The sequence below is a fragment of the Lepidochelys kempii genome, chromosome 1 (genome assembly GCF_965140285.1).
Source record: "Lepidochelys kempii isolate rLepKem1 chromosome 1, rLepKem1.hap1, whole genome shotgun sequence".
NCBI lineage: Eukaryota > Metazoa > Chordata > Testudines > Cheloniidae > Lepidochelys > Lepidochelys kempii.
Window position 1 is genome coordinate 54,000,098 of NC_136380.1, and position 26,991 is coordinate 54,027,088.

Genomic DNA, 26,991 nt, shown 5'->3' on the forward strand with positions numbered 1-26,991 from the left:
TCCACTAAATTTACCTAGTTATAAAAATAAACGGGGATTGGTGTTTACATTTATGGAAACAAAAATTGAGCTGAGGAGAGTGGAAGGAATAGAAACTTGCAGACTGTTCGACAAGATTCAATATGGTACAGTAGTTGTACTGGTTTTGGCTTTCAATTGCTTGAGCTAGAAGTCCTGACGTTAAAAAATAAACACTCCATATGCCTCACTCCTTCTATTCGTATGCCTTTAGCCAAGGGTTAAGTCTTACAAAGGTTAGTTCTCAGAGGGGAAACCCTCTGGATAGATTTTATTTTCCCTTTGTAAAGTTAACTATAAGAAGAGGTTGAGGCAAAACCAATGAGGCAAAGAAGATGAGCCATTTATGCAGGAAAGTTTTACTAACCATCATTTTTGTAACCTAGAGAGAGCGTCCCACTGCATGTAAGTTTCTAAGTAAATTAATCTGCATCCATCCCATTTATAAAGAAATAGCTGAGAGGAGAAGGAGACTTGACCACCCTCCAAAGGAATCTTTCCATGGTAGGAAGAGGCCCTCTATAGCAAATGGGTGGTTTCTTCCAAACAATCTCATATCCCTGCCTACAGTGAATGAATGAAAAGGTCCAGACTTTTGTCTTAGCTGAACAATCTCCACTCTGTCATTGGAAAAATAATGTCAATTCATTTCAATATTTGCAAATCCAGTTACTATAGCCCCAGCTTTCAATGACTGTAGGCAATTGGGTTAAGAATCCAGGAATTGTTTTCTTTGCATCCTGAACCTCTCTTTCCCTCCTCTCTTCTGTGCACTCTCACATTCACACATGCATGGAAATAGCCTGTTGCACCACTGAAAGTTCTGAGAGTGTGAGAAATCGCCCCCAACATCCTGAGTCTCTGGTCAAATCCCTGAAGGTAAAGAACTATGCACTTCCAGATGTTTTATTTTATAGTTTTGCACAGTTAGAACAGATGATGTTCCCACTCGTAATGATGCAGGGAATTTATGTTAGTCAGCCATAAGAGTTACATTAAATCCGACAGTTTGCATGGATGCAAGTACCAGCAGATGGATACTCTGTGTCCTAAAAATCCAGTCCAGCAGAGCATACAAGGTGGGAAGTTCATTTCCATGAGCTCTTCTCTCCCCTCCACAACTTGCCACTACAGAGCTGTGAGTTAATTTTAATTGGTTTCTACAGCAGACTACCCATTCACTTGAATGGTTCAGTCTGCCATTTAGCTAGCTCTCAGGGTGTCTCACTCTGGGCTCTGAGTATGTTGTCAGTGGAGTCAAGCAATTAGATTATAGGCTTTGAGAAATAAGACAGATGTTATTTTCTATAGTGGAGCTATATTGCGAAGAATCTGCTCTGTCATGCCTCTAGCTTTTTCTCTTTCAAGCCCATCCTAAAAATACACCTCTTCAACAGGCCTAAAAACCCTCATCTTCCCTTCTATATAGAGTTAACATAAGATGAGTGAGCTAATGTGAGTGAGAGAGTAACAAAGGTAAATACTACATTAAAAATATCATGGACCTAATTATTGTTAAGGCTACCATTTTGTCATGGAGGCCACAGAAACTGTGATTTTGAATTAAGTCCATGAAATGCCCCCAGATTGAGTGGCATTGTGACCTAGCACACAGGATCGGTTTGGCATACCCTCCCCTCTGTAGATGGAGATAGAAGAGTGGAGATTCCAAACCCGAATGGTGTTATGGCCACATGGGCCAGGTTGCCACACCTAGAGCAGGGAGCCCAGCCCAGTCCTCTGGGACAGGAGCCACCACTGCAGTGCAGGGTTCGCTCTCCAACCCCACCTCCCCCACTTTTCCCCTTTCTATGATCTATTGTTGTTTTCCCACACCTCTATTATGAAATGTATTAAAAATTGGCATGACAAAATTGTCATGCTAATTATAGTCGTTGATCATCTGTATCACTCTAATGCCCAACTGAGAACGGGGCCCCACTGTGCTCATTCCTGTCCTACCCACCATGAGAGACATAAGAGTTCTATCTGCCCTGAAGAACTTACAGTCTAAAAAGAGAAAACAAAGGACGTGAAGGTAAAAGGATGCAGAATAGGGAAGTAACTTGCTCAAAGTCCCACTCACAGTTGAAGTCAGTGGCAGAACTGGGACTCTCAGTCCAGTGGCCTATCCATTAAACCAAGCTGTCTACCCTAATGTAACTTTTGCTTAACTGCAGCAGCTTTTGTTACTCTCTTTTCCCATTCATCTATCTTTTTGTTTGTTTCATATGCATATTCTTTGGTGCTGGGACCATGTTTTTGGTCCCTACAGTACCTAGTATGATAAAAACTCTATAGCAGTAATAAGAAGAAACACATTTTCAATAAATATTAAAACAAAACTGTCTTTTAGTTTACCCTTGATAGTTGGAAGTATTTCAGATTGCATAAATAAAAGAGAATAATCTTTCACCTGCTTAGATAACTACTCAGAAACTGCTTAGATGGACTGATTTAAATAACAAAAGGCGCAACATCTTTTTCAGCCTAATGTGGTGAAATAGGTATACATTGTTTTCTATGAAACAGAGTGGAATGGAAAGCTGATAAAAGCTTGGCCACAGAATGCTATTTAAAAATACGTAGTCTAGTTTTAGAACAGATTTCACTTTATTATTCATGCTTTTATGCTTTGGTACAAAGAATTATAACAGATCTTATTCTCAATTTTATATTTTGACACAATATATGCTTGCAGTAGTTGTATTCTTTGCAGATAGGTAGTCATTTTAGGGTTGTGATTTATTGTCAAATTCATTATTTAGTATTTTCTGCTTTGGAGTGTAATTATATGGTTTTTACATTTAAACATGTATTAAGAGGAGTGCAGTGAATTTTCCTCAGGACTACGTAATTTAAACTATTTTAATGTATAGACAGATATCATACATAGAAAATATTTTAAAAATATTACTTTGTGTATCCCACTCTGTTATAGAAATATATAACTGGAGCCAGAGAGTAATTAGTGCACTCAGTTGCACCTTATAGAGTGGGCCTGGCCCATTTAAAGATGAGTCCCAGCTGAGAGGGCTGGCAGTCACTAATAAAGGAAGGAGTTCAGGGCAGTCGGAAGGAAGAAGGCCCAGGGGGAGAGTAGGCCTTGAGATCCTCTACCAAGAAGGGAACTCTGGCCAGAAGAGATACTGGGAAGATGTGTAGAGCAAGCTTAGTAGAAAGGGCACAAACTTGACCTCCAGGGAGCAAATCCTAGGAGGTGTTGCCCATTACAAGCTGGAAAGAACTCTTCAGAACCTGTAAAGGGGCTGGGGGGAAAAAGCCTAGAGACAGGTATGACATCCCCCAGAGTACAACCTGAACCACTGTGTCCCCTTAACCCTCCAGCTCACGATGCCTCTTACACTGCTTTGGTAGTGACAAGCAGCCTCTCCAGGCTCTGCCCACACAGACTTTAGCATGTAAAAGCAAACCCAGCAAAGTTAGATGAATTCTCTCCCATGAATTCTCTCCACTCATGACCTATATACAGGGTGACACCTGAAAATTCTTAGGCCCAACCTTGCACCTCAGAAATGAACATCTTGCACTGTCCAGCACCTTACTGAACAGAGCAAGCTCATTAATAGTTTGTCATTTTATCAAAGAAAATGATTATGCCCTAACCTTTGTTAACCTGAGTTGAGATTCCCCAAACACTTCAACCGAAACACACCGGTTTAGATAAGACAGTAAAACAAGTTTATTACCTATAGAAAGATAGATTTTAAGTGATTATAAGTGATAAATCTATAAAAGTCAGAACAGGTTACAAAAGAAATAAAAAGATAAAACTGCAAACTAATTCCTAAACTTTACCAAGCTAAATAAGATTTGAAAGCAAAAGGATTTCTCTCACCTTAAAACTTTCAGGAGTCCATACTAACTGGAAAGCCTTCTAGTTAGTACCACTTCCCCCCAGTTCAATGATGGTTCCTTGTGTTTCAAATGATCTTGCTGCTGTGAGTAGAATTGGTGGAGGAGAGGTAATTTGTGTGTTCTCCCTTCTTATACTCTACCCCCTTGAGGTGGAAAAGTCCTTGTTGTGTCATGGGGTTAGGCAGTTCCATTGCATACATGCTTTGCAATCAATCCTTCATATAAATTGTAAATTCTTTTGTTTATACCTCCCCCCACACACCCCTTTCTGTTGAATGTCCCGTTAAACTGGTAATTGCTCCAGCATTTTGCTGGGAAGCCAGTGTGCCTTGGCTTCTGAGAAATTGGCTTGTGAGTGTTCCCCAGAATTACAACACATTTCAGTAACAATCATATAGTAAAGTCTCAAAGCTTTACACACAGTGTTGTTGTACACATTTTAACAAGACAATGATGTTCAGCAGATTGAGTTTTCAAATGATACTTCATAAGGCATACTTTGTACAAAGTATGCCTTAATTATATAAAAGTGGTGAATATGGGGGCCTAATGGGTGTTACATGGGATATAGTGTGTCACAACAGGTCAAGATAGGAAGTAGTCTAGGGAGGCATCAAGGAGTCTGAAGGGGCAGACCTGACTGATAGCTACAGGTTTCTGGACTAGAACCCAGAGGAGAGGAAGAGTCTGTGTTGCCCTACCAGCCACTAAGGAAAGCGGCATGCGTCTCCTCTCCCCTTCCTCCTTGATACAATAGGTATGGACTATTAGAAGCTCTGAGGTAAGCTCAGTGTCTTTCCATGTCCCTATAGGCTATGAGGTTACCTTAAGTTGGCAAGTTTCAGAGTAACAGCCGTATTAGTCTGTATTCGCAAAAAGAAAAGGAGTACTTGTGGCACCTTAGAGACTAACCAATTTATTTGAGCATAAGCTTTCATGAGCTACAGCTCACTTCATCGGATGCATACTGTGGAAAGTGTAGAAGATCTTTTTATACACAAAAAGCATGAAAAAATACCTCCCCCCACCCACTCTACTGCTGATAATAGCTTATCTAAAGTGATCACTCTCCTTACAATGTGTCTGATAATCAAGTTGGGCCATTTCCAGCACATTTGTGGATTTGTGCTGGAAATGGCCCAACTTGATTATCATGCACATTGTAAGGAGAGTGATCACTTTAGATAAGCTATTATCAGCAGTAGAGTGGGTGGGGGGAGGTAGTTTTTCATGCTTTTTGTGTATAAAAAGATCTTCTACAATTTCCACAGTATGCATCGGATGAAGCGAGCTGTAGCTCACGAAAGCTTATGCTCAAATAAATTGGTTAGTCTCTAAGGTGCCACAAGTACTCCTTTTCTTTTTAAGATGGCAAGCAAAGCCATCCAAAGATTTAGACAGGGCCTTAGAGCTGAGAAATGCTAGTCATCGACACCCTAGACATATGCTAAGGCTTCCAGAAAATGACTTGGTTCAGCTTATAAATGAAAGAACTTGTCTGCATCCAGAGCAGAGGGGCAAGCATGGGATGAAGGTGGCACCATCCCACAGATTCCTAAGTCAAGGCCAGAAGGCTCAGTTTTCCCCTTCCCAACTGAATGATGCTATCAGTGGCGATACCTAAGCACATGTGCCATCTTAGCTCCTCCACCAGTGAGCAAGGCTGCTTGGCTTCAGCCCCAATAGCCTAATGGATAAATCATTGGCCTCCTAAAATAGGGATTGTGGGTTTAATCCCACCTGCGGTGCTCTGCTCTGAGCCTCTTCCTTGTGCTTACTGCCCTTCCCTTGGGAAGACGAGGTATTTAGCAAGCCCCTGGCATGGCTTGGAAGGTACCTTATATACCCCATAAAAGTAGTACCCTGCCTCATGCCCTTAAAAACTCTTGCAGGAGAGGTGGGGCTCTCTCGTCAGGCTTCACCCTTTTCTTGCTCTCCCACCTCCACGGGCTACAGACAAAGTGAGCTGCTTGGCTCTCTTGAGTCATCAGGGAAAGATAGCCTTAATTATAGAAAGAAGGCAGGACTTGGAGGAAGACCTTCTAATTCAGGAAACCCTGCCTGACAAGTGCCAGATAGGAAGTGGACAGCCTTCCAATGTGTCACAGGAGCCGCAAAGGGTCTTGGTCTTGGACAGGTCCAGAGGCCTGTCCGCTACTTTTGGAAAGCTCAAGGCCAGCAAAAGGGATGGTGTATAGTCATCAGGATTCAAACCTACACCAGTATTCCCCAGTGGAGTTCTACTCCATTGCCATAACTGCTCAGCCACAACTACATTGTAGCCTATGTGAGCGAACCTACAAGACCTGACCCTTTGACCATGAAGCAAAGCGCTTTCTCCCCCTTTTCCAGCATCATGTCTCACTTTCTTTCCGTGTCCCCAGTGTGGATGAGACTGCCTTAAGATAGCAGGTGAAGCCATCCCAAGACAAAGGCCAGAGCCTTAGATACAAGAAGAGCTAGCAATAGATATCCTAGAAGTATGCCCTGGCTCAACTTGAAAATGGAAAATCTTGTCTGGGTTGAAGGTGGCAGCGTCCTGCAGTTGTCCTTGGCCAGAGCTAGAAAGGCTTGCTTCTGCCCTCTCCAGCTGAACGGTGCCATCAGTGAGGCATCAGCTGGTGTGCCATCTTAGCTCTTTCACAGATAGGGCAGCATTCTCTGATTCAGCAGCAGAGGCCTAATGGGAAGGCATAGGTCCCTTAAGACAGGAATTGTGGGTTCAAATCCCATGTGGAGTACTCATTTTCAGCCTCTCCCTTGTTCTCTCTGCCCTTCCCTGGGGAAAATAAGGCATTTGGTAAGCTGCTGTTGCTGGAATGGCTTGGCAGGCACCTGCTATCCCCTAGAAAAGTAGAAGTCTACTTTGCAGTCTCTTGCAGGTGGGGCTCTCCTCTTTTCTTGCTCTCTCACCTCCATGGGCTGCTGACAAGGGGGGCTGTCTGCCACTTTTGAATTGCCAGGGAAAGACAGCCTCAAGGAAGGCAGGACCTGGAGGAAGACCAGACACCACCCTCTTCTACTTCAGGAATCCCTGCCTGGCAAGTACCAAATTGGACGCAAGCAGCTCTGCAAGGCACTGCAGGAGCAACAAAGGGTCCTGGCCAAGGACTCTGAGGTCCAGAGGCCCGTCTGCTGTTTTTGGAAAGCTCAAGGCCAGCAAAAGTAGAGCACACAAAGGGGAAAGCCCATAGTCAGCAGGATTCAAAGCTGTGTGGGTATTGCCCAATAGATTTATAGTCTATCACCCCCTCTCAACCATGACTACCCGAGCGCAACTGAGCTGCAACCTACATGAGAGAACCTGCAAGACCTGACCCTCTCCAAGCAGCTCTCTCTCCCACTCTTGCAGTGTCTCACCTCAGTGTCTTTCCATATCCCCAGAATGGATGAGGCTGCCTTAAGATGAGAGGCAAAGTCATCCCAAGAGAAAGACCAGAGCCTTAAAGCTGAGAAAAGATAGTCATAAACACCCTAGAAGTAGGGCAAGGCTTCCAGAAAATGATCTGGTTTAGTTTGCAAGTGAAAGAACTTGTCTGTATCCAGAGCAGAGCAGCATGCATGGACTGAATGTGGCAGCATCCCGCAACTGTCCTTGGCCAAAGCTCATTTCTACCCTCCCTAGCTGAACAAAAATATCAGGGGTGATACATCAGCATACATGCCTTCTTAGCTCTTCCATCAGTAAGCAACGCTATTTAGCTTTAACCCCAGAAGCCTAATGGATAAGGCATTGGCCTTCTAAGCCAAAAAGTGTAGGTTTGAGTCCCACCTAGGGTACTCTTCTGTCAGTTTCTGCATTGGTCTTCCCCGGGGAAGTCAAGGCAGTTAACTACCCCCTATGGTTGGCATAGATCAAGAGGTGCCTGCTCTCCCCTTAGAACATAGAAGACTCCTCAGACTCTTGCAGGTGAGGCTCTCCCATCTCCATGGGCTACAGAGGTGGGTGAGCTGTCTGGCTCTCTTGGGTCATTAAGGAAAGATGGCCCCAAGGATGGCAGGGATGTACAGACCACTGTGCTGGGGGCATAGCCATGGGTGGGCCTGGATGGGATTCAGACCACCCACTTAGCATCCAGGTCCACCCAAATCTGAGCAGGGGTATAGTGCTGCCAAAGCAGCCTGGAGTGTCACTTGGGCACCTGAAATACAGGACTGAGCTATGCGCCCACCCTTCAGAAAGTTACGCTTCAGCAGCTCTGCCTTGCCATTTTCTGAGCCGGCCCACATGCGTGCCCAGGTTGGTAGGTGAAGCCCTGTGTCTGGGGGCACCAGAGCTAGGAAGAAGACGTATCCGGGGAGAAGCTGAGCTCGCACAGTCTGTCATTGTCCATCCATCCAAAAGTCGCGGCCACCCAAATTTCCACTTCTAGCTATGCCACTGCACTGGGCCCAGAGTTGGAGGCCAAAGACCTGACCGAAGGCCATTGGACTATTTGTTGGTAGGAGTTTCTGTTACCCTGGTAGGGCTGGGACACAAGAAAAAGTGCACCATTGCAAGGCTGGAGTGCTTATCAGCACCAGCGGAGGAGAACCTGCCTCTCCTGTCATGAAGGGGCACACCAGGTGGTGAATCATTCTCCTACACCATCCAGTGACATGTAGCTAGGCTGACAAATAGCACATGGAATGCTGCTCAGCAGAATGGAGAGCTGAGAGAAGACAGTTTTGGGCAAGGACACTAAACTTGCAAAAAGTACCATTGGTTCTTTAAAGTGCATGCTATACAGCAAAGAGAGAACTTCAGTTTTAAGATACCCACACAATAAAGTTTGGAGAATTCAATATATTTTAACTTGGAACTGTAGGAAATAAGGCTGACTTGACCCAGACAGGCTTGGAACATCTAGTTCCAGGTAAACTAAGTATTTCAGACTAATGCTTAGATGCTTAATACAACACTGGAGAGGATTGCTTATCTGGAAATTATACTATCATGGCACCTATTCTGAATAGAAGATTAATGACTAATTTTGAGACTAACATTTTAAGTTAGCCCTGTATTTTAACATAATTGTGCAAACATTATATATATAAATTAACATGGTTTAGCTATGCATATATAAATTATTATAATTCAGAGTTCAATTCATTAATGTAATCTGGTTTACTGCTTACCCATGACAGCAAGAGATAGTCAGAAAGGAAACCTGTTCTTGAAAGATAATTACACTTTTAGAATTAAAATCATACTATTCATTTTGCCATAAAATCACTGTCAGCTCTATAACTGTATCTCTTCAGGAAATGGCTCATGCCTTTTATATGACTAGCTAGGCTGAATGCTTAAAAATGGTAAACTGACAAAAACATTGCAACGTTTGATTCATTGTAGTTATTCCAAAAGATGGATGGAAGGAAGTAATGGTTTTATACTCTTACAAGCAATATCTAGGTGAAAACTATATTTCATATCATATCTGATTTCAAACCATTCTGAAGGAAGTGATGATTGTGGTATCCTTATTTAACTTCCAAAAAGAGAGATTAGTTTATAGCTAGATAGTAAAAGGCTTTTGATATCTCAGATACAGGCAATCAGATGATTAATGAAAAATGAAAGTCTAAAATAACACTCAGATTAAAATTTTAGCCTAAGAAATAGGGTTAAAAGTGACTGAGGCATTTGAGACCTAAGTCTCAATGAAAGTCAATGGGACATAGGTGCTTAAGTCATTTGGGTGCTTTTGAGAATTGTACCCCAGTTTATCAAAATCTGGCCTTTTCTTTTTCCATCCCCTAATTGTGGTCACAATATTGCATTCACAGTAATGGATGCAACTAATTTTTAGAAAGTGCTGAGGGCCCATCCTCTAGAAAAAGGGACCCCTACTGTATGTTTCAAGTTGCATTGAAAAAAATCAAGACACCCAAAATTACTAGTCATTTTGAAAATCTTGACCATATTATCTAATTATACATTTCTATGCATAGATACATTATATATATTATATACACATCCAACGTATATTGCTTTTTCCATTTCAAACAGAAAATGGCTTTTGTCAGTTTTCTCTAAATAAACAAATGTTCTGTATGGATTCTATTCTCTTCTAAGCCATACAAGAAGTTGTCTTATATTTTACTGAACTAACGCTGTCCTCCTACTTCGCTCTCAGTTCTAGCCAGTGAAATCATGCTTCCATTGGTTCTCCATCACAGAACATGCTTGCACACTGCTCTGAGGGTGAACTATAAAGTGAAAGTTATGCTACATTAAATTCCACATGGGTTTTCTCTTGAAAATTTGCTGTAGTCAGAGTGGAGCGTGTCACCTGGGTTGGTTGGTCCCTTCCCACTTCTAATCCACAGCCACAAAATATGCCTCAGAAGAGGCTCTTGCAGGCAGTGGAGAGGTGGAAGCATGTCACGAAACAGCTGCTCCCCGTATCTGCATTCACTGCAGATTTTCTGACTGCTTTTTCTCCACTCTGTCCATCTGAGTGGAGGGAAACATGCAGCCCTAGCTTATCATCTTGCATGAGAAGATGCAGCATAAAAGAATCGACTGTGACAGAAATGAAGTTGCATTGGAAGTCAAATTACTTCTTTGGTGGTCATGTTAGCTGAATATTTTTGTATGTGTAACACCAATAGACCCCAGTCATCAGCAGGCAGGACTGAACCTGGGACCTCTGCTAAATGCATGAGCTTCTACTGCATGAGCTAAAAGCCAATGGCCCTTAAGTAAGGCTGTGGCAGACTCATTAATCTCTTTTTAAGTGGTCTCGATGCCACTAGATGGGACAGAGCACCACACCCAGGAGGTGTGTGGGTTACACATGGGTAAGGGATCACATTCTAAAGCTGGGGCTGGTGAGAACTGCATTAACAGAAAGATATAAGTGAGTGGAGTGCCGATTTATACTTTTACATCAAATTGATAAGTGCCTGATTATTATTTATCACTATACAAGATGTGGTCTTGAGATCAACTTGTAGGTATTTCAGAATGCTGAATTGTAAATGATAAAATTGAAAATGGTAAAATTGAAACAGAAAGGTAATAAAAAGGCTAGTGTAGAAGAGGAACATCTTTACAGGCCTCTGCATACATGTGTACGTGTTTTAAACAGGTATGTCATATATCAGCATTTAATTTCATATTCATACTGAACGGTAAGCATTAATTTTAAGACCATTCTTTTGCAGATCTGCTAGGTGTCAGGGAAAGTTGGAAGCTGCTTCCTACAAGAAAAAGCTTGAATTTATACCAAATTCCTTTCCTTTATATTGTAAGTAAAAACCAATATAGAGAAATTGCTTTTTCTGAATGTCAGTAGAACAAGACCACAATGAAGTAAAATTGCTATAGTGAAGAGTTTTGGATGAAAGAGCACTCTACTTCTTCAAGATTCAAAACATAGCAAGGAACAGTATTAAATTTACCAGTACAGAAATAGCCACATAAAATCTTATCGTATTGCAGACTTGAAAAGCTACCTATTATTTATAGCTGTCCATTAGGACCTAGGTCATACTTGATGTGCATATGTTACATATTTCCCAGCTTTGATTTAGCTGGTTTAAATTGAAGTTTACAGTACGTGTAGAAATGCTCTCCCTCTTTTAAAAAAGGATAATGTAGCCCCTTTTCCAGTCTTCTGAAATGTGACCAGTTTCCCAAACTTTTAAGATGATTTTATGAAGCCGGTGAACTAAATCTGGGCATCCATTCTTTAACATTTCAGCAGAACTTCTCTCAAGGACAGGTGATTTGCCATTTCATAATTATTTGACAATAAGTATCATTACCTCTAATGTCACTGGCCTATTTTCTGCTGGGTTCATTTTTGGATTAACTTGTGGTTTACATCTAGATGGGGATCCATTAATTAATTCACAAAAATGTTCACACCAATCCTCAAATTGAACATCAACATCCTGGCAGTATTTTCCATTTTTGTCCTTCCTTGGTGGAATCTGTGAGAATGGACATCCAATCAGGACATTCAAAGTCTCAGATGTATTTCTGGTCATGTCTCTCAGACACTTCCTCAATGTGCTGTGCCATACTAATCCACCACCGATGAGTGTCATTCCAACAGGCCCTCTTAACTGCTCATTCAAGATATTTATTGCCCATTTCCTCCTCTCTTCACTCCTCACTAACTCACCTCTGATCTTCCAAGGGCATCCATTCAACACTGTCTCTTTCTCTCCCCCAACCCTAGTTTTGATGGTATCATCTGTAATCCAGATTTGCTTTTCCATGCTTCTTGGTCCTACTTGTTCCCTGACAATCTCTGTAACAGAATCCTGAAATAAAGTCCACCCTTCCTATGCAGTAGACAGCTAGTCATCCAATATAGAATATTTATTGGCAATCCCCACCTCACAAGTGTTAGCGATTGCTTCATCATGAAACGTTTTGATGCAGTAGATACTAGTCCAGCATTTCTCAAATGCGGCCATTGTGGCTGCATGCAGCCACAGCCTCCTGGGCTGTGATTGGGGGGCGGGGAGCAGTGGGCCCCTCTTCCAGGGCCACCAGTAGGGGTTGGGCCCTGCTGGAGGTGCAGGCAGCTGGCAAATTCCCCACTTTCCCTGGGGTGGGCGGGGCATGCTTTGGCCACGGGGCTTTGGGCTCCATCCACGCGATAGCAAGCTCCTGTTCCAGGCTCACCAACCATGCCATTGTCCCTGGGCCCTGCAGCCTTCCTGCCCACCTCCCTATCCAGGGCTTAATTTGTCCCAGAGCTTGCTGGGGCTGAGTAAGTCTGCAGTGAAAAGTGATATTAACAAACATACAAATATCTCTTTTCACAGCAGCAGACTTACTATCTAGCAAGTTTTTTTTAAAAAGCCACCAAAAAGGCAAAAGTAACAACAACAAAAAGACAAGAACATGCAAAGCACCCTATTTGTGTTTCTATTCTGTTTAGGTCCAGTAACGAATAGAGACCACTGTACATTATTTTTATTATTGAGTCCGAAAAAACCCTACATAAATAAATTACAATGGTTTGGACAGCACATATATGTGCATATTTGTTTGTTTTTCCTAAAGTTAATTAAGTATTTTAGGAAAAATTGTCAGCACAGCTACCGGCAAGAGTTGGTGGCCGTACTCTGAGGCCGCCAAAAATTTTGTTGTGAGAACCCCTGTACCAGTCTATGAAACTTTATTAAGTGGAACATCATTATTGGTATTAGGAGTTGATGTTCAGATTATGGAGTAAGATCAAAACTAAAGTTTCTAAACTAAAATGTGATGCAAGGTTGCACTGTTGCCCCAAGGATATTGAAATGTACACGTGTGGCAATTCCTGTGCTGAAACCAAGCACCTTCCCCGACTCTGAATTCAAAGCCGTGAACTGTCTCTTGGAGTTTGCTGCCTAAGCAGGTCAGCCGTTATTACAAAAAGCAGAGAACAAAATGGTGGTGTTATACATTCCCTTATACCCAATAGACCAGTAGTTAAAGCATTCATCTTTCTGGATGTAGCGTCCCAGGTTCCAAACCCCACTTTGCCTGATTCAGAGCAGGGACCTGAGCCCAGATTTCCCCACCTCCAAGGTGATGTGCCCCTCCCCCACCAACCACTTAGCAATAAGGTATTTTGGGGTGAGTCCCTGTCAATCTCTCCTGTTGAAGCTGTTCCACTTTGTTAGAAATACTGAAAAAGGGACTGGAACCTGGGTGTCTCAAGTGAGTCCCCTAACCATTAGGTTATAGAGTCGCTCTTTCTCTCTGTCCTAGTGAATATTTAAATATTTTATACAAAGTGGAATGGCTTCAACAGTGGAGCTAGAAACCTATCCCAGCCTATTCCATAGCCCAGTGGTTAGGGCACTCATGTGGGAGATGTGAGCTCAAGACACTGCTCTGAATAGAGCAGATTTGGGATTTAAACCTTGGTATCCCCCACTCACCTGAGATGTGGCCTCCAGGAGCAAGAGAATTTTAGGCCCCTTCGGGGTAGGCAGCAGCTAAGCAGGTGTTTTGAGATTTTAACTTTTTGACTTAGGTGCCTAAAGTGGCAGTTAAGCACAGAAATCTCTTTGTGAATCTAGCCCTAAGTAATCTGCAATACTTAGTAAAAAGTTGACTACATTTTTTTTCTTAACACACACATTTTTTAAAAGAAACTCTTAAGGATGGATTTCCAAACTCAGTCAGTGTTGGCCTAACTCAACACTCATTGAAGTAAGTGGTAAAACTCCCCTTTCAACATGCAATGGGAATGGAACTAGGCCAATGAAGAGCACTTCTAAAAATCCTGACCCTATTTTTAAACAATAGTTTTCTCCACATTTTAATAACTATAAAAGGCTTTTTATTCCAGCTCCTGCTGTCCTCATCTCCAAACCTCATGAAGTTTACCCATGCTGAGTGATTTGCAAATATAATTCCTTCCCTATAATCACATTGCATCTCATCAGAGTATTTCACACTATTCATATATGGTCCTAACTCAAACATATAGCAGCAAAGTGGCCAAGTCACAATCTAATAGGTTTATATTTCATGGGGTATTTGGATGTTATGTCATCAATATTTTAATCATAGTGTATATTTTAGCTGTTACTAATGGTTCTGAATAAACAATGTACTGAACCTTCAAGATAAAAAATGGAGGAGATGTATAGCCTGGAGTAACCAGATGTAAACAATTTAGCAAGAGTCAGTTGCAAAATCATTCAGGGAAGTTTATAGAGTAGTTGATGGGGTTCTGTTTATACAAATTGATTTTATTGATGTTTCTTAATTTACAGATTATATATGTATAAGCAGAGTCAGAATGGGCTCTACCTTGACATCTGGTGGTGAGCTAGGGAAGAGGACTTCAGAGGCTGATATTGTTTGCATGGGCACACCCACCCTGCCTAGCATGATTGGACTGCTTGCCCAAATGGTCACTTTGGCTGCTGTGGGATCCACAGTCTCTTTGTTATTGGGGAAGGAGTAATAAAGTGTTGTTATCCTGGTTATGTGGATCAAGGACAGTAGAACTGTACCTGGCATTTTGTGACGGGAGTCCTCAACTAAGTAGCACTCACTAGGCAAGGGACATGGGTTCCAAAACCCAGTGAATTAAGAGAGGCTGGGGGCAGGTATTTGTACCTGGTAGTGTGGGCCCCTTCTGAGGGTCCTAGACACCACTTTGGTGCCTCCTCTCTCTATGGTGTAATAACAGAGCTAGTTTTGACTCTATTTGGGGTCTTGTTATATACTGCAGAGCTGAAATCACTGATGCCTAGGCCCAAGCATTAGACCTACTCTGGGCTACTAGTGCACTAGCATTGAGGCTCCCCTACTAACTGCTGAAATCACTGAGAGTTGTGTTAAGAGGGGTGGGGGCTGAAGACATATTGGTGTCAAGGTTCCTCCCCCACTCTGAACTCTAGGGTACAGATGTGGGGACCTGCATGAAAAACCTCCTAAGCTTATCTTTACCGGCTTAGGTCAAAACTTCCCCAAGGTACAAAATATTCCCCCCGTTGTCCTTGGACTGGCCGCTACCACCACCAAACTAATACTGGTTACTGGGGAAGAGCTGTTTGGACGCGTCCTTCCCCCCAAAATACTTCCCAAAACCTTGCACCCCACTTCCTGGACAAGGTTTGGTAAAAAGCCTCACCAATTTGCCTAGGTGACTACAGACCCAGACCCTTGGATCTTAAGAACAATGAACAATCCTCCCAACACTTGCACCCCCCCTTTCCTGGGAAATGTTGGATAAAAAGCCTCACCAATTTGCATAGGTGACCACAGACCCAAACCCTTGGATCTGAGAACAATGAAAAAGCATTCAGTGTTTTACAAGAAGACTTTTAATAAAAAATAGAAGTAAATAGAAATAAAGAAATCCCCCCTGTAAAATCAGGATGGTAGATATCTTACAGGGTAATTAGATTCAAAAACATAGAGAACCCCTCTAGGCAAAACCTTAAGTTACAAAAAAGATACACAGACAGAAATAGTTATTCTATTCAGCACAATTCTTTTCTCAGCCATTTAAAGAAATCATAATCTAACACATACCTAGCTAGATTACTTACTAAAAGTTCTAAGACTCCATTCCTGTTCTGTCCCTGGCCAAGACGACTACAGACAGACCCAGACCCTTTGTTTCTCTCCCTCCTCCCAGCTTTTGAAAGTATCTTGTCTCCTCATTGGTCATTTTGGTCAGGTGCCAGCGAGGTTACCTTTAGCTTCTTAACCCTTTACAGGTGAGAGGAGCTTTCCCCTGGCCAGGAGGGATTTCAAAGGGGTTTACCCTTCCCTTTATATTTATGACAATTGGTGAGTGGCTAGCAGAGAGGAGCAGCTAGCAGGATGGCTGGTGGAGAGGAGCAGCTTGCAGTGAAGACTGCAGCAGAACCCCACAGAGAGGTGTGGCAATTGGCCATCAACATGAGCAGTGGCGCACGTAAGGTGCCCCATACCTTTCCCCCCCTTCCACCCAGGCTGGAAGGTAGACTCTGCAAATGAACTTTTGAACTCTGGAGGGCCTGCACTGATATGGGACGGAAACTGTGAGAGAGGTGACTTCTGGGTTGCTGCACGCAAGAACCAAAGGGAAAGGACACAGCCCAATCTGCCTGGGGGTGGGTCTTCTGGTTCATGGTTTGTGTTTATGAACCCTAGTTGTGGTGTTTTCCCAATTTAATGCTAGTTGCTTACCTCATGTTATTAAAGTTTTTTGCTATACCAAGACTCTGAGCTTGCGAGAGGGGAAGTATTGTCTCTTTGAGGCACCCAGGGGTGTGTGTGTAATTTTCCCAGGTCACTGGGTGGGGGATTGAGCTGGTTGTGCATTGTATTGTTGAAAGGGAACCCCTGTGTACTGAACCTGGCCCTTGCTACTGTCAGCTTCAGCCCCTGAAGTCCTCTTCCCCAGGTCACCACCAGATGTCAGGGTAGAGCCCATTCTGACTCTGCTTACATATGCTGATGTTGTTTTCAAAAACGATCCACCAATCTGTTGATCAGATTTAAAGATGGGGTGGCAAGGGGAAACTGTATTAAGGTTGTATTCTGACCCCACTCCAAAGCACACATTTTTCATGAGAGATGGTTTGAGGGAGCCAAGTCCCTTGCCCCAGCCAGTCCAGCTCTACTCGTAAGTTACACAGCAACAAGGATCTAATCAAATCCTCTTTTAAATCAACGGGATTTTTCCACTGGAGTTAGAACAGGCCCCAACAAATCTTCTTTGGACTTTGCTCTCTCTCTCTCTCAGGTTTACCCTGTGGATCCACATGACTTGCAGTGGGGGAGGTTTAGATTGGATATTAGGAAAAACTTTTTCACTAGGAGGGTGGTGAAACACTGGAATGCGTTACCTAGGGAGGTGGTAGAATCTCCTTCCTTAGAGGTTTTTAAGGTCAGGCTTGACAAAGCCCTGGCTGGGATGATTTAACTGGGAATTGGTCCTGCTTCGAGCAGGGGGTTGGACTAGATGACCTTCTGGGGTCCCTTCCAACCCTGATATTCTATGATTCTATGACTGTGGAGCCATTGGTCATACCCATGTCCCTTCTCTGACCCCTCCACCTCCAGTACCATCCCCTTGCTCTATGGTATGGAGAGAAAAGACTTCTAAAACTCTGAAGGGGCAGCACACAAAAAACTAAACCAAAACAGTTATATGGTAACATGCATTGCACTTGTGAATGATTTTGTAAAAGACACGATGTTTTAGTAACCTGAAGCCTCAGCACAGTGCTGAGAAGTGGGGTGAGATTGCTGTCATAGGTGTAAGAATCATCGTCCTGGCAGATTAACAAAGTGCAATAGAACTAAAATTTTAACAAGTATATGACAGGTACTTCCAAGTACAGGTTAGTAAGAAAACAGATGGAAATATGGAGTCCCAATTTAGCACCATCAGTAAAAATAAAACACTTTAGATCTTAAGAGCATTCTCGTTAATCCTTCCAATTTAAAGATGTAGGTTTACCAGATGGCTAATAAAGAATCATCCGTGGCCAAAGACAGCTCACTTAAGATAGGACTGCACTAGCTATACTGCAGGATAGCAATATCTGTATGGTTTTGTTCACATTGTGCAAGCCAAGATAATATATTATAGAAAAGCTTTAATCAATTTATTTCCTAACAGAGGCCTAAAAAATTAAATAAACTCGTTGAATTATGTATTTGGAAATAGTTTATGCAATTTTTTCCCATCAATCTTCATATACACTATTAGTGATTAGCTTTTCCTACTATCTGATCACTTCTACAGATCATTAATATTTGTATTGATTTAATTTATATTTGTACCCCAAAATAAAAAGGGGCACTCATCCAACAGCATAGGTGCCCATGCCATAAATGATGACAAAAACAGAAATAAAATTGATCAGTCAGCAGATTGTAAAACTCCCCATCTCTCCTAGATAAACCCCCATCAGAATCCACCCATTGTGGCAGGTGGGAAAAGTAATGTTCCTCCCAGGGTACCCTGAAGGTCAAAAGAGCAAGCTTACTTTGGACAAAATGGGGATGGTTGTCTAAAGAGAGACAAGTAAACTGATCTCATTTTTTCCCCATCCGTTAATTATTCATTCATTCATTATTAATTATTATTATTATTATTATTTAGTATTCAGTCCTCCCTAGAATGCTTATGTGGTCTGCAGGGGTTTGTGCAAGCTTGTCTTTGGTTTTGCTGTGTGTGGTTTTAAACCCCTGGGGCTAGATGCTCAGCTGTTGTAAATTGACTTCAATTAAGCTAATATAGTTTACACAAACTGAAGACCTGGCCTCTTGCATTGTATTTTGAGTTTCTGCAAAACTCAGCCAGAGATACTTCAGTTTGTATGGAAACCAGGTGAAAACACTGTTTTCCAGATTTTCCCTCCATAAGAAATGCACAAGACAGAGCCGGACGAAAGTCAGAATTTCCATTCTGTGGGAAATTCCAAACATTCTGAATTTTTCTACAAAAAGTAGAAATTTTCCATGGAAGGGGAAAAAAAACAGATTTTTTTCCCAAATAACCAAACCATTTTGTTTCAAAATGTTCTAAATGAAATTGAACCTGGGAACCCAAGCTCTGAGGCTTCTAGCTCAGCCATGGCTCCCCGACTCCTATTTCTGTGGCAGGAGCCTGGAAGCTCTGACAATCCCCAACTCCAAGGCAGTCCACATGGTAGAGCTGCCTTGGAACCAACAACCCTGGCAGGCCTTGTGTCCCAGACTCTAAGGGTATGTCTACACAGCAAAGAAAAACTCATGGTTGGCCCAGACCAGCCAACTCAGGCTCGTGAGGGTCAGGCTGCGGGGCTGTTCCATTGAAATAGAGACTTCTGGGCTTGGGCAGGAGCCCTCTCACCCCTCAGGGTACTAGAGCCTCAGCTCCAGACCATACCCAGAATCCTACATAGCACTGAAACAACCCTGCAGCCTGAGTCCTGTGAGCCCGAGTTGGATGGCATGGACCAGGTACAGGGTTTTCTTTGTTGCGTAGACATACTATAAGGCAGTTGCATTGTAACCAGCTCTCATTCCCAGCCAGTGCTAGTCCAAGGTCCACCCATAAATCAGTCTGTCCTCATGAATCTTTTGTGTACCTAAGTTAAAGGCTCTGATCCTGCCATTAGAACTGCTAGCACAGAGAGCCACACCAGTGAATCCAACTACAGGATTTGGGCCCAAGTGTGTAACAAACCAGTGTCAGGATAATTTCACATGGTTTCAATTGTTGCAGATGTTTTGCTCTCCTTTAAGTCCTTTATCCTTAACATGCTAAATATGTTTTTTCTCCTAAATTCCCTAATAAAGTGCATGTTACATTTCTTTGAAAATCTACAGTAGGAAATCCACTATTACTCATATTTGTAATTTGAAGACTAATGAGTGTGCTCAATGCTATAGAAATTGTAGCAAAGGAGACAGTTCCTGCACCAAGCATTTTGAGGTCTAAATCAGGTAGAGGCAGGAGGACGGTGGACACTGACAGGTGGTGGAGGAGGTAATGAAAGCAGATATATAGATAGGGTCAATTTTGTACAAAGAACAAGGAGCTTGGATGTAATGCTAAACACAAGTGAAACCAGTGATGTGATTCACTGAAAGGAATGACACAGCTGGAGCAACAGAGATGAGAGATGATTTTAGCTAAGGTTGTTTGAACAGACTGTAAGAAATAGAGGCATCGTTATCCAGGGTTTTCAGAACCCAAAGCAATGGTAACTTAGCCGTTTGTTTTCAGGCAGTGTCAGGAATAAATAAGTGGGGACACAGCTCCTCCATCTGCTAAATGATTGCTATAAACCAGAGTCCTTTTACCTAAAACTACTTTTTTATTTGGTCTTAAGCACATACACACACACATATGCTATAGCATTAGGTTCAGAGCACCCCAAATCTTTATAAAAAGAAAAGGAGGACTTGAGGCACCGTAGAGACTAACAAATTTATTTGAGCATAAGCTTTCGTGAGCCACAGCTCACTTCATCGGATGCATTCACTGGAAAATACAGTGGGGAGATTTATATACACAGAGAACATGAAACAATGGGTGTTACTATACACACTGTAATGAGAGTGATCAGGTATGGTGAGCTATTACCAGCAGGAGAGCGGGCGGGGGGGAGGACCTTTTGTAGTGATAATCAAGGTGTGTCGTTTCCAGCAGTTGACAAGAATGTCTGAGGAACAGTGTGGGGGCAGGGGAATAAACACGGGGAAATGGTTTTACTTTGTGTAATGATCCATCCATTCCCAGTCTTTATTCAAGCCTAAGTTAATTGTATCCAGTTTGCAAATTAATTCCAATTCAGCAGTCTCTCGTTGGAGTCTAGTTTTGAAGTTTTTTTGTTGAAGAATTGCCACTTTTAGGTTTGTAATCGAGTGACCAAAGAGATTGAAGTGTTCTCCGACTGGTTTTTTAATATTATAATTCTTGACGTCTGATTTGTGTCCATTGATTCTTTTACGTAGAGACTGTCCAGTTTGACCAATGTACATGGCAGAGGGGCATTGCTGGCACATGATGGCATATATCACATTGGTGGATGTGCAGGTGAATGAGCCTCTGATAGTGTGGCTGATGTGATTAGGCCCTAGGATGGTGTTCCCTGAATAGATATGTGGACACAGTTGGCAACGGGGTCTGTTGCAAGGATAGGTTCCTGGGTTAGTGGTTCTGTTGTGTGGTGTGTGGTTGCTGGTGAGTATTTGCTTCAGGTTGGGGGGCTGTCTGTAAGCAAGGACTGGCCTGTCTCCCAAGATCTGTGGGATACAGACTAACATGACTGCTACTCTGAAACCTGCCATTATGCAAGGCACTGAGTTTAGCCGTATGGAGTGGAAATCTATCAACTTCATGAAAAAACTCGTACAGACACAGACAGACATCATCTTCCTTTCCAAATGCAAACAGATGGACATCATACCAAAAGGACTGAAGGTAAAAAATCCATTACAATCTACATACCACACAGACTGTGCGGACAGCTTGTGCCACATGCTCTCAAAGAAACTGCGGAGCCACCTGATCAACATCCTCTACAGCTAACCTGAACAAATAACATAATGTAGAGTGATTCCTAAAGGGTCACCATAGTAACCCCTACTGGGTTACACATTTTTTAGCTTTGGCAAATTGCTTATTATTTTTATTAGCAAAGCATTTTTAGTATTTTTAATTAAAATAATAATACATTTGATATGTTAAGGGCATTTTAAAACCAAGCTCGCCTATTTAAACACATTTTATGATATAGTAACTTTTTGTTTAATCTTTTTTATTTTGATTAGCAACACTGAAATTATACATCTATTTGACCTTGCCTAACAATTATTTTTAATGATATGGTATTTGCTTTCTAGCTAATAGTAGCTGGACATGCAAAATGGTTGGCTGCAATAATGTCAAATTTAATTCTCCCATAACAGCATGGGGAGGCTAGAGAAGAGCAGTGAGTCATTTTATTGAAGTAAAAATGAAGCTCATTCTCCTTTTGTGCTGGTGTAAATCAGGAGAAAAGCCATTGAATTTAATGCTTGTCTTAGTGTAAAACTGGTGTACGATCAGACTCTCCTCTCTTGTCCTTCTGTAGCCTTGTAAAACACCATGCAAACCAAGGGCAGTATATTTATATACTGATACAATAAATGTATTAATTTCAGAATTGCTGAGAACCTACAAACCACACTGGAGCCAATGGGAGCTGCAGATGCTCAGCACCTATGAAAACTAGCCCGTGTTTTTTAGGGACTGAAATTTTGATTTAGGAGTGTAATTTTAGACACCAAGTTTGAAAACTCCTTGCATAGAAGGCTGATTGCACAACATGTCAGGGAGATCCATGAGCCTCTTCTACAGAAGATGAGGGAGATTGTGAAGCAGGGATTCCACAACCCCTGCTGGAGCTTGAAGTGAATCGAGGCTCTGACGGTGACTGGAGATGTCTGATCGTGTTGACCTCTAAATCAGATGGTATCACCCTATTTTGTATTGACTTTATAAAAGTCAATGCCATCTCAATGTTTGATGCATATCCCATGCCTTTTAGATCTTACAAAGGGTACTGGCAAATCCCTTTCACTGTGGGGTCCCAAGAAAAAAATCATCTTTGCCACTCTGTACAGCCTATATCAGTTCTGGACCATGCTCTTAGGCCTACACTGGGTCCTAGCAATGTTCCAATGGCTAATATACCAGGTCTTTCAGCCCCATGACAGTTATGCCATGACCTACGTTAACAATGTAGATCAGGTATCAACTGTTCACAGTCAGACTGGGAGGATGTATGTAGTGGAGTTCTGCAGGGGTCTGTCCTGGGTCTGGTACTAGTCAGTATTTTCATTAATAACTTGGATAATGGAGTGGAAAATATGCTCATAAAATTTGAAGATGACACTAAAATGGATGGGGTTGCAAGCACTTTGGGAGGACCAGATTAGAATTCAAAATTATCTTGACAAATTAGTCAATTGGTCTGAAGTCAAACAGATTAAATTCAGTAAAGACAAAAATGAAGTGCACAAACACAAAATGGGGAATAACTGGCTAGATGGTAATGCTGCTGAAAAAGTTGTGGAGGTTATAGTGGATCACAAATTAAATATGAGTCCACAACGTGATGGAGTCATGACAAAGGCTATTATCATTCTAGGTTATATTAACAGAACTATCATACGTAAGGCACAGGAGGTATTTGGCACTGGTGAGGTCTCAGCTGGAGTACAGTATCCAATTACGTGCGCCACACTTAAGAAAGATATGGACAAATTGGAGAGTCTGGAGAAGCACAACAAAAATAATAAAAAGTTTAGAAAACTGACCAAGGAGGAAAGATTAAAAAAACCTGGGCATGTTTAGTCTTGAGAAAAGAGGACTGAGGGAAGGCTTGATAAGTCTTCGAATATGTTAAGGGCTGTTATAAAAGGATGGGGATCAGCTGTTCTCCATGTCCTCTGAAGGGGCTTAATCTGCAGGAAGGGAGCTTAATCTGAAGCAAGGGAGATTTAGGTTAAATATTAGGAAAAACTTTCTAATTATAGCATAGCTCAGCACTGGAATAGGCTTCCAAGGGAGGTTGTAGAATTGATATTGGAGACTTTTAAGAACAGGTTAGAAAAACACCTGTCAGGGATTGTCTAGGAATACTTAATCCTGCCTCAGCACAGCAGGATGGACTAGATGACCTCTTGAGGTCCCTTCCAGCCCTCCATTTGTATTTTATTATTGGACTTACCCAGCAAGCCTGGCTGGACTAGAGAAGCAATTTTCATAGATTTCCTTCCTTCAGCAATAAATGGCTCCAATGATTTTTTGGACAGGCTTCCTTTTCTTTTCTTTTCTTTTCTTTTCTTTTCTTTTCTTTTCTTTTCTTTTCTTTTCTTTTCCAAAAGACAGTACTGCCCTAATACTGAAGAATTCATAGTTCCCACAGGCCTGGACTGCAGGAGATAGAATGATTATTGCTATAGTGTCTGCATTCAAGCGTGGCTTGTTTTATCTCTGTAGTGATCTTTGGTAACAACTTAGAGCTAAGTACAAATGATAGTAAAGAACAGAATGCTCAGATATATAGATGAACGCGAGTTGTTGAACAAGAGTCGCAATCTATTAGAATTCTTAGAGAGGGTCAACAAACATGTGGACAAACATGATCCATTGGATATAGTGTACTTAGACTTTCAGAAGGCCTTTGACAAGGTCCTTCACCAAAGGCTTTTAAGCAAAGCAATCATGGGATAACAGGGAAGGTCCTCTCATGGATGTTTACATCTGAAATTTCATAGAGTTGTATCCATGGGGGTCCAGACCCAAAACAGGGTCGTGTGGGGTTGCAAGTCTGCTGTAGGGGGTGGGGACATAGATTGCCACTCCCACTTCTGTGCTGCCTTCAGAGCTTCTGCAGCCGTAGGAGGTTCCCAGAGGTGGGTCTGATCTCCCCCGTGCTGCTAATAGCTCCCCAGCCAGGGGCTCCTAGCTGCTAATCCCAGCTGGGCTCCAGAGGGACAGGACTTCCTCTTCCCTTCCATGGCTGCTCTCAGGGAGGAGATCAGACCCACTTCCAGGAACCTCCCACAGCTGCAGGAAGCTCCATGGCTGCTGCCTTCAGTTGGGTGCTGCCTTCACTCTTGCTATATATTTATGCTTCAAGCTTCGCTGAAAGGATGGCCATCTTTTTTAAATTCAAAGTTGTTTGTTTTCAAAATTAGATATTAATATAACACATTCATCAAATTGCATTTGGCGGGTGAGTATTTTTGTCCACCTTGGTAATAAGTTCAGTTTCATATTAGACCTGAACTTGATCTAATTTAAAGTAAAGGGGAATTTTGCCATTGACTTCAGTGGAAGCATTATGTCAGTGATAATGTTAGACTCTGTAGGTTAGACTGAAGCTACATTACATTACAATCCCAGCGTCCATAAATACATTACTACTTTCAACCAAATGATGGCTAGCTAATTCAAAACAGATCTATAATTCATAAAGTAACTCAACTAATTACCCAGAGCTTTCTCTGTTTGACATGGGGCTGCATGTCAGATACTTTATAATGTAATTTAGATGAAACCATCATAACCAGCCCCGGTAACTAAACAGACCAGGAATGGAACACCAACATTAATAATGTGTGCGTTCCTTTCCAAAATCATTGCATTTTCACTATTGGTCTCACATGTCAGATCAGTAAACCATGCCAGTGAAGAACTGGCTGATAAAATTATGCACTTTCCAGAGATATTTGAGTCCAAATAATATACATATGTCAAAGACAGGGAATATGTTGTCACTGGCACATCATTGGTAGTTTCAAAAGATTTTGCTTTCATTGTAAAATATTTGCATGTTTCATCTAATATAGGACTTAGGTAAATTTCAGTTCAGTCTGGTGTTTTAAAAGGGCATTTCTGAAACTGTAGATTCACTACTATCCATAGATGCCATGGATAGCAAAGTATGTGTTCGTGTCTGCACAGCTTGGTGGTGGGGATAGGAAGAGTTGGATCAAAGAGAAATACGGTCCTGGGCAGCATACTGCAGCGCTTATTTTCAGATAAGGGATTTTAGCATAATTAAGGCATGGTAACAAGAAGGCATGACACAGGTCAGAGAACTTCCCCAAAATAATTCCTAGAGCATATCTTTTAGAAAAACGTCACCTCTTAATTTAAAGATTGTCAGTAATGGAGAATTCACCACAAATTGTTCCAATGGTTCCTTACCATTAAAAATTACCCCTTATTTCCCGATGCTACCCTGCCCTTTTCAGGGGTCAAGGCTATTGGCAATGTGGTGGAGAAACATCTCTTGCAATGTTTGGAGTCCTCTGTTACCTTAGATCCATCAATGTAATTGAAGGCCTTAATATGGTATTAAAGACTTCACTAGTTTCATTGGCATTATGATCTCCTCTCAGTCTGAGGTGGAAGAGCTGCTGTCATTGGCCCTTGTTATGGTCTAAGAGCTCCCAAGTGTTGAGGTCAACATTGCCAGATTGAGGGTTGGCCTTGAGAGTGTCTTTGTAATGGTTTCTTGGTTTGATATATACTATCATATATATGGACCACATAATTTCAGCAAAGAATAAGGACCATAGACCAGCACAAAGAGTTGTTTGAATTGGTACTAGGGTGTGCATGACTAGTTGTACTCTCTCGTCCTTGTTGTCCATTTTGTCCACTAGGGGAGAAGGTTGCAGTAGGTGTGTTGGCTGACAAACAAAGATTCAGCAGTTTGTGAGGTGCAAGTGAAGTAGTTGAGATAGTCTCATGCACCTAACTCCCCTTAGGCTGGGATTTTCAAAGAAGCCTAAATCAGTACAGAATTAGAGACCAGGTGTGCTCCAAAGGCAGCTAGCTGTGCTCCATTCCAGGGCATCACGTTTTATCATTGTTTTAGAAAGGGACTCCCAGAAACATTCCACTCACACTGGGCCCGTTCAATGCCCACTGAGAGAGTTTTCCCACTAAGTTCAGTGGACTTTGGATAAGGTCCCTATTCCATTTGCTTGCAAATAAGTAGGGTGAAAGAGTGGGAATCTGTGTGTTGTCCTATTTATAAAAACATTTAGTCTTCAGCAAAGAAGAAGGCAAAGCACTTAGGCAAACATATTAAGGGCATTGTAGGGGCAAAGTTTGTAACAATAAATAAATAAAATATAGGGATAGTACCGCACACAATCCAACCTGTTCAATTTGAAAAGAAAGTTACGCTCCTTTTCAAAGTAAAGGAGGGCAGGGCTTGGAGGAAGGGTTTTTTTATTTTTATGCAATCTGGTGCATTTCGAAAGCAAAATGTTTACTCTTCTAAAATGTCTTCTGAGCCTTAGGAAAGTTCTCCTTCAATTTAGCAGTATACAGAGAAAGCTGAACTCAATCAGAAGCAGGAAATTATACAATTATGCTTTCATTTTGATGGCGAGAATTTCAACAGGGGGCACCCAAGAGCTGCTTCCGGCACACCATAGTTCCTGGGGGAGAAAGTGTTTCATGTCCCTTAACAATAAGCATGGGCAACTGGCTTTGAATTTGGACTTGTAATATATTCAGATTCAGAGGTCCCAAGATTCAGGTACCTGCATCTAACGGCTTGGCTACACTTGTGAGGTACAGCTCAATAAAGGAGCCCCGGGCATCCTAGCTCACTACCCGTCTACACTGGCAAGGC